The sequence below is a fragment of the Catharus ustulatus genome, chromosome 5 (genome assembly GCF_009819885.2).
Source record: "Catharus ustulatus isolate bCatUst1 chromosome 5, bCatUst1.pri.v2, whole genome shotgun sequence".
Classification (NCBI taxonomy): domain Eukaryota; kingdom Metazoa; phylum Chordata; class Aves; order Passeriformes; family Turdidae; genus Catharus; species Catharus ustulatus.
In genome coordinates, this window is record NC_046225.1 from 50502744 (window position 1) to 50518511 (window position 15768).

The following is a 15768-nucleotide window of genomic DNA, read 5'->3' on the forward strand; positions in this document are numbered from 1 at the left end:
CTGAAATGGAGCTTATAATAAAGACATGCACAGACTTTTTAACAGGCCCTGTTGGGGTAGGACATTGAATAATTATTTTAAATTTTAAAAGGGTATATTTAAATTAGATATAAGAAGGAAAATTTTTATAGTGGGGGTGGACCCTGGATCAGGTTGCCAAGAGACTTGGAAAGATTCATGGTCAGGTAGGAGGGGACTCTGAGCAACACACCAATCTGGTTGGAGATGTCCCTGCTTATTGCAGGAGGGTTGAACTAGATAACCTTCAAAGTTTCCAACCCATACTGTTCTATAACTCCAGGATTTAGAAAGCAGAAATATTTTCTAATTTCCCATTCTAAAGAATCAGATGCATACAATTGCCTATACAGAGCAAAAGATTTACATTTCTTTGAAAGTGATCAGGTCAAAAATGTCATGAAGAGCTTTTATAACATATTACAGGTAATTTTTACAATACAAAACTGTGGAATAGGTTGCAATTTTTAGCGGTTTAATTCACTTAAACTTTCTAATATGGTGGGTTATAAAAATGAACTTAGTGCAGATCATGGACTAATATCCATGTTAATATTTGCTTATAAATCCTGATAAAATAGAGGTGAAAGTCACATTTTCAAATAGTCTCTTCCTCAGCAGTATTCAAGGACATGTTGTACAAATGGGAACCAATATTTATGTTAAAATTGCAATGTGTGAGGATAAAATTAATTCCACTCATCTGTGAACTCACAATTAACAGGTATAATGTATAGCTGTGTCTCATATAGAAAGTGAACAAGTTAAGAGTTAATAGGAATACTGTGAACTCATATGGCTGTGTTGTAAAATATTTATGATAAGTTATACATTTAGCATTTTATTGTACTTTTAAGACCAATTTGAAGTTTGTATCACATTTCCTCTCTATATTCTAAGACATGAGCTCATCATAGATAAGATAAAATCTCAGTTGTGTTGGAATACAAATTTGTTTGCATACACATATAGGACCATTAGCTCTTAAATAATGAAATGTGGAATGCTGGTCTGGTTGATATGCAAAGAGCATGTAGATAGAAAAATACACAGAGACACGTATTGGGGACAGGACGCCTCAATGCATGAAGCACAGGACTGCTTCTCACACCTCAAAATGAGGTAGAAAAGACAATGAGGCACACCAGCAATAAAGACAAATTAATGATGTGACTTCTTCTATAATTCACTGGGGAACCTTCAACTGCTGCCCATTCCAGTAGTCTCAGCTCAGAGGTCTCTCCTAAAGCTAACTATGAAGCTGTAAGAGGCAACCTTATAATAAAAACCAGGAGATGATATGTCATCTGCACCAGCCCGTGACCACAATATAAATTTACTGGAGGTAGAAGGTGTTATGTAATTTACTGTGCCATAAATATGTGTCTAAACACATTGATTCACCTCTCTTTGAACCAGTTCAAAGGCAAGAAACCTCTCCTATAAGAAGGTGCTAGTATATAGATCATAATTGCAGTGGTTCTCCAAAAGACCCTTTTTGAGGAAGAGGTCCACAAGCTGTGATTGTGCCTCAGCTGCTGTAGGAGCTGAGTGCTCTCACTCAGGAGCATCTGCTCTGATGTAAGGAAGGCTGCAGTCCATACAGCTCAGCCTGAGAAACCCTGCAGCTCTAGGGCACAGTTTGACTGATTTTAAACCAGAAATGTGCTGGCATGCAAATCCTGTTCATGTCTGCGGCAAAAGTAATTGATTTATTGTAAGCATTCTCCTGGCTGTGGTTTGCATAAGTAAAACACGAAGAACATTCATTACCCTGAGTATCCATTAGCTTTCAAGTAAAATTTTGTTTCCTAATGCAGAAAAAAAACAACCAACCAACCAAAAAATAACCAAACCAAAAAAGAACCAAACCAAAAAACAAAAAACAAAAACCCCACCAACAAAAAAAACACCAAGGGGAAGAAGGTTTAGGAACTAAATAACAAAATATAAGGGTACTCTAAAAGCTACAGGATAGGACACTTTTTACCTTCGTACTTTAAATGATATGCATGAAAGAGGAATTCACCAAAAATGTGGGAAAGAGGTTGCCTTGGAGAATGAAATTCCTGTAACAGAGATTCAGATGGAAGTAGAACAACTTCTCTCCCTATGATGCACAAATTGATAGTCACTCATAGTTGCAGGTTGCTCTACTCCTGGTCACCTCCGACCTCTTCAGGTGTCAGCTTCAGAGTTGTCATAAGAGACAGGAATTTTTAATGCTTATCCTTTTCACAGCTCTGTGGTATTTTTCTGGTTATTTATGCTTCAAATGAGTCACTATTTTAATGATGACCCTAATTCAATAGTATTAAATTAGAACTGGCATATAGCTCATTGCTACCTTCATTATGATATAACGGTTATAGACAAGTAAAGATTTTGTCAAACAAGGTAATTTCTATCTGCCCTACACACAGCTGTATATTTTTCACATTACTTATCCTTTCCATATAAACCTTTATTTTTATTTCACTAAGAAACTTTCTTTCATCAAGTACTCTCCAAGCAAGGCATAACATTGACCCAGTAGTTTGTACTCAAGATACTTAGATTTTTTTGCATTATTTTTAATTTTTTTAATTAATATTATATTTCTTCTTTTTATTTTTCTTTCCCCTAAAATTCAGCTGCCTCTTCAGCAGCTGGAGGCCAATTACCTCTACTGACATTGCCAGGTGCTTATTAGGCCTCAGGTATGACAGTCCCTGAAGAGCTCAATTAGTTGTTCTACTTTATTTATGTTATATGTTGTAATGTTCTATCTCATTTACTTCACAGCTTCTCTAAGCAGGAGCCTCCAAATGTAAAATTTCTCAGAGCATACCAAGAAGTAGGTGTTTATTTTTTGGAATAAAAACATAAAAATAACTATTAGGACTCCATGAGGTTCCAAAATGCTTCTAATAATATGAGCTAGATGGCTCAGCCTCCTTTACAGGTACTAACAACAAGAAGCTTCATTTCCTGCTTGCAGGGCTGCAATTATTCCAGTGCATAAGAAGGTACAAGATCCTGCTGAAGGTTTTCTGGCAGTGCAGACGCATCTTTCACTGCTGTGGGTTTGCCAGTGCCTCATCGGCTACAGCTCATGGCTGCCACTCCCTTCATCCAGGTGCTCACAACTTTTTCCTCCTCCCCTCAGCTGCTTATTGCTAAAAAACATTTAAGAACTTGATTATTACTGAAAGTTTTTCCACCTGTCAAATTGGATTGCAATTAGCCAGTGAATTCAAGTGTTATCAAAGAGGGAAGAAAGAGGCTGACAATGAAATCACACAACTCCTGATTTTGTTGGCAATCAGGTCAAAAATCATGAAGAAAAATCGTGGTACTGGGAAAGCACATGTTAGTGACAGTGGAATAAATGTCTGATAGTTAATGGGTGTTAAAAGATAAGCTTATTCTCAGAAGCCAAATACTACAACAAAACCCAGTTCTAACTGCATTTCTAGTCTTTGAAATTCACATTTCTTTGATCTACTGAAAGATAGCCAAGGATCCTTCAAATTCTCTCCAGAGTAATGCAAAAGTAATGTTTAATGCTTCAATAGTTTCTAAAACAGATTGAAAAAAGATACAGATAATAATGACTGATACCTGTCTCCATGTAAGTATCATCTTGCTAATTTGGATTTAACAGGTCACATTCTTAGACGGTTGATTGCTTTTACTATCTGATCATAAAAAACTGCACAATTCGTACAGATATTCTAAAACAAAACTTTCAGTTGACTCATAAAGCTAAAGATATTACCTTCAAGTGGCTTGGCTTTTAAGACAAGGATAAAATTGTACCTTTTAAAATTATATATATATATATATATATATAAAGGTAATATATGTAAAGATGTAATATGCATCTATATAAAGTTTGTGTACATGCATAAATGTATAAATCTTTTTGAAGTTCTTATTACTCAAGTGGAATGGTAGTAAGTGCAATAAATATTACAGCAGCAGTCCTGGATCAAACCCATGCTTACAAACTGATGCTTATGCATCATATGCAGACTGAAATCTGCATTATTTATGGACCCAAGATATATTACATGATATGAGGAACAGATACATGGCACTCAGATGTTTGAAGCATTGAGGAGTCCAAACTGCTTAAATTTTTATTTATAAATGAGAGGGATTATTATTAATTGCTGTTCACATAAATTATATAAGTCTAGATTATTGTGGGGGGCTCTTCACAAACAGCTTGCACTGCCTCCTAAATTAACATTGTCTATAAACAAGTTTTTTAAAGTGTTTTGCTCTTATATAAAATAGATTGTGTTCAGCTATAAATATGTTTGAAGTGCTGCTAATGACTTATGCACAGAGAAGTACAGTAATTTCACAACTATAAGGTGCAGCAGATTATAAGGTGCACCTCGGGAGTCAGCAAATTTCCACACTTTGTTCATATACAAGGCGCACCAGACTATAAGGCAGACTTTTGTTTTTGCAGTGAGGATCCGCGTGCAACAAAGTAATGAATTAGTAACAATCACACCAGCCCGGCTGTTTTGGGTTACAATACAGGATGTGATCAAAGTTTCTATTCCATCATTATCTGTTGTGACCAGGTGGGGCAGTGATCCTTATCTCTGTGGGAGGTACTCTGCTAATGGGCCATCCACTGAAACCACTACGGCATTGTTCTTTATCTTTGCACCCCCCATCCTTCCTCCCAGGAGTTATCTTCTGCTAATGACCCATTGAGTCCCACTGTGTGACCAATAAAATTACTTTATCCCATTGAGAGTTACTCCAGCCAGGAGGGAGAGGCCAGCCTTTCCTACCTAGGTAAAAACTGAAATTCTGGAACACCAAGTCACCCTCTTTTCCCTAGACTCCAGAAGAAAACCAGACTTTTTTTCCATATCATCACTGGACCTTCAGAGGGAGGCTGCACCCTTCTACAAGACCACTGCTTCAACTGAACCACATCTGTTACTGCAGGAGAACTGTAGCCACCATTTAACGGGACTGCTACCAACACCCTGACTGGCGGGGTGTCAGGTTGGGCTCTGACTTTGTCTTAGTTTGGAGGACAGGTGTCTGCTAAGAAAAGCAGGGGCCTCTCTTTGAAATGGAGAATGTAAACCCCCTCCCTCCAAATTATTATAATTTTGAAATCAAGGGGCTCTCAGGTAAAGATATGGGAATTAGGAATAACAGTTCTTTACTAGGGAAATTAAAATAGAAATACAGTACTACAAAGAAACAATCTCCAAACCCTGACAAAGTCAGAGTACAACCTGACACCCCGTCAGGCAGGGTGTTGGTAGCAGTTTGATTACAGTAATTTCACGACTATAAGGTGCACCCTTTTGACTAAATTTTTTCCCCGAACCCGGAAGTGCGCCTTATACTCTGGTGCGCCTTATCTGATGGACAAAGTTGCGAAATTTGCCAAACCAGAAGTGCAAGCCGCAACGGGGGGGCAGTGCTGCAGGAGCGCCGAGTTGCGAAGGGGGGCGAGAGCGGGCGGCCATGGCCGGCAGGAGCCAAGAGGGGAGGGAGGGAGCCAACGCCAGCCCTGGCCCAAGCAGAACAAGAAGCCGGGCGGTGCCACCACGGGCACTGGGGGAACGAGAAGCTGGGCAGTGCTGGCCCTGGCCCGGGCGAGGGGGAAACGAGAACCCGGGTGGCCCTGGCCCGGGTGCAGAGGGAACAAGAAGTGCAAGCCCGCAAACAGCCCCAAGCAGAGCCCACCCGGTGGCAGCATCGGAGCAGCGGCGGCGAAGCCCCTGCGGCCGTCAAAAGGCAGCGCCGGCCGAGCCGCTGCGGCCGCCAAAAAAGCAGCGCCGCCGGAGCCCCTGCCGCCGCCGAGAAGTGGCGACAAGTGACGCAGCCCCGGGGAAGCAGAGAGAAGCGTCGCGGGGAATCAACGGGAAGCGCCGCCACCGCCGGCCGCAGGGAAGCCGGGATGCAGCGCGGTCGTGCGGTGGGAGCCGGTTGCTGTGAGCCGTGCCAGCCGGCGCCGGGGGCGGGCGGGAGTGCCGGGGCACGCTGCACGGGGAGGGCGCCTGGGGCTGCAGTTAAAGGATACACTGATCTTTGAAAAATGTTTGCAAATTGAGCACCTGTCAGCAATTCGTTACTTTGTTGCACGCCGCGCGGCTCCTCGCTGCAAGAAAAAAAGGTGCGCCTTATAGTCCGGTGCACCTTATGGTCGTGAAATTACTGTAAATAGTGGCTGCAGTCTTCTTGCAGTGACAGATGTGGTTTAGTTGAAGCAGTGGTCTTGTAGAAGGTGCAATTTCCTTCCAGGGGTCTAGTAGTGATGTGGAGAAATCTCATTTTTTTCTAGAGTCCAGTAGAGGAAGGGATACTCGGTGTCCTAGAATTTCCGTTTTTATCTAGGTAAAAAAGGCTTGGCTCTCCCCGCTGGCTGGAGCAACTCTCAGTGGGATAAAGTAATTTTATCAGTCACACAGTGGGACTCAATGAGTCATTAACAGAAGATAACTCCCTGAAGGAAGGATGTGGGGTGCACAGCTAAAGAACAATGTCCTACTTGTTTCAGTGGATGGCCCATTAGCAGAGTATCTCCCACAGAGATAAGGATCACTGCCCCCACCTGGTCACAACAGATAGTGATAGAATAGAAATTTTGATCACATCCTGTATTGTAACCCAAGACACTTTGTCAGTGTTTGGGGTTTGTTTCGGATGCAGTTCGGCTCGCAGTGCGCACTTCCGGGTTGGCAAATTTCCAAACTTTGTCCATACATAAGGTGCTCCGGAGTATAAGGCGCACTTCCGGGTTCGGACCAAAATTTTAGTCAAAAGGGTTCGCTTTATAGTCTTGAAATTACTGTAAGTAACAAACACTTTGTAAAACCCAACATAATTTCTAGTATCTTTGAATAAGATACCATATAAACCTCTTAGAACATTATCTAAGCAAATATTTTTCCAACTCTTCAAAAAGAATGCAACAAAGTCTGTTTTTCCCTATTCCCGAAATTGTACCTTGTACTTTCCTAAGTTGTTTCCAAGTCTGGAGAAAGTTGAGCTTAGAATGGGGTTCAGCTCTGATTATTCTGCAAAAAAGTAGTTTTGTATCTTTTACCTTTTATCTGTTTTATCTGTTTTATATGTGAAATATGGCTTCGGAAAAATTCCATTTGCAGCCATCTTTAGAAAATAATGGGAACCATTCTGACTGACTGGCAAGGAAATCAAAACTAATTGATCCTGCAATTTTTGAGCCTTCTACTGAACATGAAAATACACAATATTATGCTTTCTAGAGCTAATCAAAATTACTGTACTTCAAATTACTCAGTGATAGGTTATTAAAAATATTTGGATCCTATTTTCACAGTTAAAAGATCTAGCTTCACAAAGTGCAAAGAAATTATGTTTCTTAATTAATGGACTTTGATGGCATAGTGTGAAAAAATAAATCTAAAAGTAGGTAAAAAAAAATTACTACATATTTTTTTTATTTCCATATCCTTTCTCTCTAGGTTTCTTCCTCTCTATCTCCTTCTTTGCCTAGATCTTTTCCATATTTTTCCCAGTCAACAGCTCTTCACTGAATAGAAGAAAGCCTTGCTGACCCTACACAGAAATTTTCTGATGGTGAGAGATCACATCCCAAGGCAGCAATATGCCTGTGAAAATCACAATGCAGTTTTAGGGCTGAAAATTTCTATCTTCTTGGGGAAATACCCACCCTATATATCCTAGTCTGGGAAAGGACTGCACATCCTGTCTTTGCTCTGAGCTTCACCACATCAACACAACACTCAAAATGAATCAAACAGTACCGGTTTTAGAAAATACATATATTTAAGCTAGAACAATATGCACAGGAAGAGAAAGACATTTATGGTTGAGTAACAGTTTCTATATCCTATTAAGAGGCATTAGTAATGAGTAAATTTATAAATTTTTTAATCCCCTGGAAAACAGAACCATAGCTTGATAGGAAACGGAATGGTTGGAAAGGACATCAGAGATGATCCAGTTCCAGTCCCCAATGGTAATTTTTTTCAAACCCTTGACCCTTGCCTAGCAATAGCTCATTGACACTTATTTTGTGTAGTTTAAACAAGTCAATTTTTACTACTGAATTATATTAAGAGGACAAGTATTTGTCCAATTAAAATAGTATTTTATGTTCCTCTACTGGACGGTCGTGTAAATGAAAAAGTATTCATCTTTACTGGATAGTCTGTATTTTTGAGATGGGAAGTCATATCAGAAATGCTAGGCTGTCTGCTCTGGAGAAACTGCTTTGAGATTGTTTGATATGCGTAACATAATTTCTCTCTTTGATCACTAAGTAGGCACTGGTACTAATCCAAAAACCTTCATATATATACTCAGTATGAGAAACCAAAAGATCTAACATTTCCTCATGTCTCTCGGCCTGATGAAGGATGGCATTTGGGTGAACGTCCCAGGCCAGAATGAGAAAAATTAATATGCATTTATGACTGTCAGCTCATTGACATAAGGAATATCTGAAATTCAGGCAGGATACTGTCATCTTTTCCTGAAAACATTTTTTCTTATTTTACCCAGTTAGCAATTGCAAAGATATCTGGTTGCATAAACCTGCCTCTCACCTCCCTACCCAAAAAATGTAGAAGTTTTTTTTTTAATGTTTTTCATGTGTGTATGTGACTTGCATCTTACTTTTGCACTGCTTACAAGAAATCATGGTTATTTTAATAAGCTTGCTATAACAGTACAAAAGTTCATTTATCAATAAACTGCAGAAAGTGGGGAAAATACTGCACATAAATGGTAGAATACATTACCATGAAAAGCTAATGGTCCTCACAGGCTGATCAAGTAATCTTGATTTTAAATCAGAAATGTACTCTTTCAGGAAGTCCAGATGAAGAATCCAGATTACTGACCTTTCTACAAGTGCAAAAATATATTTTAAAAAATTTATGATTTCAAATACCTAACATTCTCTTGAAGGATTTAAGTGGAATTAATGACTTTTAAGAAAAGATTTAGCAATTTCTAGTCAATCAAGAAGATAAAGTGACACATTTTCTAACAGAGCAAGGTATTAAAAGCCCTCAGTTAAAGATTTGTGTTTTCTATATTGCCACAAAGAGACATCTCTATGGGGAAATACACCTCAAATATCCAGTCAAAATTTGCCCAGGATTTTCAGCTCACATATGGAATCACACTAAGATAATCAGATTTCATGTTTGAATGACAGTTTGAGGGACCACACCCTAAAACTGTATAGTTGAGAGTTTTGGGGTTTTTTTTAAAAATAAATGAAAAAGACATAATTTCTGAAAGCTAACATACATCTGGGAAATAAAGAATGAGGACTGAGATACAATGTAATGTTTGCTACTCTAAAATGGAAATAAATGCATGATATATTTATATGAAACTTTGAAAGAAATTATTCAGCCAGAATCAGCACCATTGTAAAATTCATAACAGATTTGCAACTAAGATAATGTAGATTTGGTTCTCCAGCTCTGGTTATCCAGTATGTTTATGGGATGGCATGTCAGGGTTTCTGAAATGCCTGCAGTGACAGTGGAGTGCCTCATAGCTATAGCCATGCCTTAATTGCTGAAAATTATTATTGAAGAAAACCTTAGGATAATGTCTCCTAATGAATAAGGAATATAGAAAATACCTCAGTGAGAAGCCACTTTTGAATTATTAAGTCAAACTTGGCGGAAATTATTGACCAAATAATATATCCTTTTTTCCCAGCTGGTGAAGACAAAAATTGTGCATGTAAAAGCCTAGTCTGAACCAAGCTAACATAATTCTTAAAATCTTACTATGGAAGAAAAGTCTGTGAGGGATTTCACTTTAGTGTCTCTTCTGGATATCTGTAGCATTCAAATCAGTAATTTATTCTTCTGATAGCTCTCAGGGTTAGACATCACTGAAGTAATTTCAGCTCTTTGAGTTCAACAGAAGATCAGAGTAATGATTTAAGCCTCTATGGCTTGAGGAAAAACAAAATGGTTTCAAATAAATTTGCACCTGGGTTTGGTACTGTTCTCTGACTGAATGTCTTTGTATCTATCTAATCCAGCCCAGGAAAATCATCTCATGTTGCTCCATTAAACTCCCTAATTTTAAGTCCTGTCACCATTTCAACAGTATCTGACGAAGAAGAAAATTCAAAGTGGGGGTAAGACTTGCTGTTAGAAAGACAAACACAGAAACTTTTAAGAGTCATACAGGTCCAGCACTGGTCTTAATCTACATTTCAGTGATGGTCATTTAATGCATGTTCTTGCGAAAAAAGATTGGTATACGAATAATCGGCAGAATATTCCGGGAAAAAGCCTATGCTTTGAATAGCAATTATATGTTACTGGATCTTTACCTAAATAATAAAAGGGAGGTGAAAATCTGAAATATACACCATGATCAAATAACTAATTTACAGTATAGCAATAATGAAAGAAAGAAAGAGGTTTGGTAGTGTGGCTTTAGGTTTTTTTCCCTTCCTGATTAGGATGATGTTAAAATTATATAATGAGTGATGAGTATTTCAATAAATATGATTAAACTATCTCCAAGCTAAACTATTAAAAAATCTTTTACCCTTTTCCTTCAGCATAAATATTTACTAAAATTCAGAAGTTTCCCTTGTGCAGTATTCTGAAGAGAAAGAAGGGGAATAGTGTCACTCTATACTAATTAGTAATTAGTGACCTAGAACTCTCTTAACTGGGGAAACTGTCCTCATTTGTGAAAATCACAAGGTCATTTATATATTATTAGTTTCCAGTACCATTTGCGTCCATCTCTGTCAGTGAACACGAATTTTCAACAAACTTTAAAAGAAAAAATAACCAACCCTAAACTTATTAAGTTATCCCTTCCAGAAAGCTGACAACTTAGATAGCGCATAACCAATTTCTGTCATCTAGCACAACTCACTTTTTTCATTTGTTCACAAATTTATGATGCTTTGGGTTCCTCTGTGTTTGGGGAAACAAGCAAAGCTTAGAAGTCCCTGATTTGATAAGAGGTTTTGAACAGTATTTTGCTAACTTTTGACAAGATAGCTCAGGGCTAGATCCAATAAAAATGCATTATGCTTCTTCATTGTGAAGCTATGAAAAATTGATTTTTATATTGGATTGGACCATTTGCTTGTTAAAGAAACTTAACTTGATAACAACACCCCTTATCCCCTTAGGAGCTATCATTTCATGTTAGGAGGACTGAAACAGTGCAGCATATATAAGGAGTATTATCTAGCCTTGTGGGGTCAAGGAGTTATCTTGCAGCACAGCCTGAGTCACAGGGCTGAGCACTGGAATAAGAAAGGAGGGCAGAGGGCTCCTCAGGGGACAGAAGAGAAGGAAAGAAATCTTTTCCACTCTAGGATATAAAGTTATAGCAGAGCTCTTCGGCAGCCACTTAGCAAGGCTAATACTCTCGTTTCCCTATTTATAAAGCCCCATTTCTTTCATTATTTTCAATTGCCAGGGATACATAAAATAAATATAGACAAGGATGAACCTGCCTGATGTAGCTCACTGCATTCCTCTCTTTGGTTTGGTAGTCAATATTTGTTATAGCTCTCTGCTCAGACCACTTGAGTACTCTTAATCCACTTGAAAAGGCTTGTTTGCTTTATGTTATGCTGAGATCACAATTTCATAGAACACTGTTCCTGGCCCAACCTTCACATAAATAATATAGTTTTAAATCTATAAATATGCTGTCATCAAGGCATATCTAGACACCATCATCAAGATTGATTTGTTTTAATATACGTAATTCCTCAATATCTACTTTCTTGAAATCTGATTCCCTTGAAATGCACATTGGAAGGAAAGTGTAATGGAAGAAACAGTGGACAGACTCAAGTATTTGGTGATGTAAACTCAAACGTAAGAGGATGATTTGTTCATTTTTACCTTATAGATATTTTTGAGATCAATTTTGTAATGCAATATTCAATGTATTTATTATCCACAAGGTATTTCTACTGTTAAAAAATCACTTAGGAGTGGAGCAGCCCCTTGCATTGAAGAATTCATGGTTCAGTGATAAGATGTTAAGAGATATGTCTGCTTTTTTCCACTCTCTGAGTAGCCTGGCCAATGCAAAATAGGTGGAAAAATGGGCTTCTGATAGTTAAATTCTTTCTCAGCTTTAGAAAATATTATATGTTTGAGCTTTCCTAAGGAGGATGGTATAGACAAGGCAAAGAAGACTTGCCCTAGGCATAAAATGCATTTACATTCTTAGTTTTTAGAACCTTCATTTTAAGATTATGTATGAGGCAGCAATTCTGAATTTCACATGGAATGGTTTTAAATTATTTCCAGTAATATAGCTAACAAATATAATACAACAAAAAAACTTTTGCTTCTCCATTTTGAAAATAGTTTACCATGCATTTTCAAGCATACGAGTGTGGGAAATTTCTTTGTCCTCAGTACTAGAGAAACACAGCAGGTTTAATAGCAAAACATGGGAATATCACACTTTGGCAAATTATCTCTTGCCTCTATTTTCTATGATAAAGAGAGAGAAGAAAATTACTCCAGCCTACCTGACTGCCAGGGATGCTGCAGCTTTCCTGGCAGGATGATCTGCTATATACATTTCTTAATGCAAAGACTGTCAAGCAGGATAGGTCCAAATGAGGCAGGCCACAGTAGTGCTTCTTTCTCAAGTACCTGGTTACTACTCATCAGGGCATGGGCATGGGCATGGGCATGGGCATACTCTGCCTTGCAGGGATAAGGAGGGCAACAAGAGCTGGATGCTTAATGAAAGGGAATACAGCTGCTGCGGTCCCTCTATAGCTGCTCTGCTGCGGCCTAAAAGCCAAGGCATTCAATGGGGTTGGGAAAAAAGGAAGGCAACTCTTGGGTACGCAGATGCAAAACCTGCAGATTTAAATGACTGAAACCAGTGGAATAGTATCTGTTGTTCCAGTTTTATTCAATTCTTATCTGCTTGGCATTCACTGTATTTTCAGTATGCAGAGAATGTTTTACAATGTGTGTAAACTCATACAGATCATGCATGGCAGAAGTACAATGTTGTCTTTGAAGAAATTAAACTGCCATTACAGTTAATTTTAAACTCATATGTTAAAATGAATTTATATTTTATGGTAAATTAAGAGAAAGAGATTCTATTCCTTTTGAGACTTGTGGTGATCGTTCTCAAACTCACTGCAGAAACATTATTTCACATTCAGTGTAATTCTATCAGGTATACTGCACTTGGGTATAATAGCTGGGAGAGTGTGAGAAAACAACTCACGAATCTTTAGTAAATTACGTTTATCCTTCCTCTCAGAGCTACATGGATCTTGCCTGCCCTCAGCTGGATTTATGAAGGGTTCATTGAAAAGTGGTGGTGAGAAATGTATTTGAAAAACAACAATACATCATATTGTATAAGAAATAATCTTTTCAGTCTCACCAATAGCATTACAGTATAGCTAACAGAGAACAGAGTCCCTTGGGGAAATATTGAAGCAAAAAAAAACCCAAAAACAAAACCCAGAAAAACAGTAGGAGAAAGAAAGACAACGAAGAAGGGTCAAACAAAATGTTTGACTAAACAACACAGTAGAAGAATAGGCTTTCTAGTCCAAACTGTGCGTATGACAAAAAAATACCTTCATTTCAACCGAGTCAAATACCATCTATTTTGCTGTCTTCTGGATATATGAGGTTTCCTTCAGCCCCTGAAAAGGAAAATCTCTATAGAAATAACAGAGCACTTTGTGAAGCAGCAGTGGTCAGAGCTGCTTTACTGAAAAATACATTCACTGGGCAACATCAAGAAAAGCAATCGAAGACTTGATTGTTGTACAAGACTTGTTCTTGTACTCCTTATATTTTCTCTCCTTCCCACATCTCCTTTCCTTGTTATCCTACGAAAAAGTCATGCATTGATGAAGAGTGGGATTAGGAGAGGAAAACAACAAATAAATCCAAAATCCATCATACGTTTTATCAAATCCCCTTCGACTACTCACTTTCCCCCTCCATCACCCTCCATCACCCTCCATTACTCCATTTCCCCCCAAGCCAATCTATGTTTCTGACATCATTCCCCAAATGATATAAAAGATGAGGTATTGTTATTCCTCTCACAGTCGTCCCCTGATGTTTTCTAGTCAAATAAAGTACTTCATGAAACAGAGAACTGATCTCAGATCTTTTGAGATCCTATGCCTCTGAAAACTTTTTCAGTGATATTGAATTTATTTATCTTGTGAAAGGTGTCACCAAAGGGCAGGCTGCTATATGAAAAAATAGTTAAATTATGAAAACCATAATTTTGTTGGTAAATTATTAACGATACTGTCTCTTCCGTCTTCCTTCCTCTCCTGCCCAACTGAGATGAAAGAGACAAGGATGCCCTCATATACCTGTCTTTCCCATCCAATATTTAGAAACATAATTCATTTTCGTAACTTGTCTTAGGCATTAATGCCTGTTCTCTTGAAAAACTCTCATGATATTTCATCACTACAGCTCCCCACAGTTGAGGGCATATCACATAAAAGAAGAGCACCATCTAAGAACTTCTTAGGTCCATCAGTAAAGGCATAATGTTGGCTTAAGTAAAAAGAAAGGATGCTGTTAAAGTCTTGGTCACAATCAAATCTCAACCATCGTAATTTATCTCATAATATATTCTCGGAAAAAAAGGAAAAGAAGAGCAGTGGAATACAATGTTTAACTACCATACATAGGGTGCCAGCACACTTCCTTATTTCACTATGTGTTGGTGTCATGAGGAATATTTTTATCCTGTTAAGCTATACTAAAGGTTTTTTGTATCTTTCCAGAGGTTTAGCTGTCATCAGGATTCGAACAGAACCATGGATGAATAGGAGTATGCTTTTAATTTTTCTGCCTTCCTGTAAAGGCAAGATGAAGATCTTTTTCTTTCTGCTTGTGTAAATTCCAAGATATCTACACTATCAATATTATTAGCTACTTTTCTGACATTCTGTTGAGATGTTCAGGAAAAGGTTACAAATTAGATTTCAATTATGAGAACAGCAAGTGAAACACACTAAGGAAACCCTTTCACAGAACCACAGAACACAAGAATCACAAAGGTCAGGTTGGAAGGGACCACAGTGGGTCATGTGGCCCAACCTCCCTGCTTAAGCATAGTCATCCTAGACAACATGGCAAAAAATTGTGTCTTGTACAAGGAAGTAACAAATCTTTCCTGATCAAGTGCTTTTTCTGGTCCCACACTCTCGAGAGAAGAAGCATCCAAATTACCTGAATGCACTACTGTAACAGTGGAATAAGGAGTCAAAGCCAAGAAACCATCAGACCCCAGTCTGATTGACTCCTCTGATGTCAGCCATAAAATTTCAAAGACAAAGAGATGGTCTTTGACGACCAAGAGGACTTCATCGGTAAAATACCCACAAATACTTGTTCACGTGACAAAAGATGCATCATTCCTGCCACACAAAGAAGTGCAAGTGCAATTTTATTAAAGTGGTGTTAGGTGTTTCAATGACCACATGGCACTATTTAGAAGTTCCCACTGTTGTGCACATATGAACATTTTCAGTATTTCTCATGCCAAGAGGCACACACAAGAACAGTGTAAGAACAAGCACAATGTTCTTTGTACCTAACTTTCCTCTCAGAGGTGTTCAGTTTTTATTTTCCTTCGAGAAGCCAAGAGAGACAAGTGTGAAACCAATGCAGATGAGCCATTTGGTGCAAGATCAGAATAGAACAGCTGCACTGTCCTCTACTGACTGGA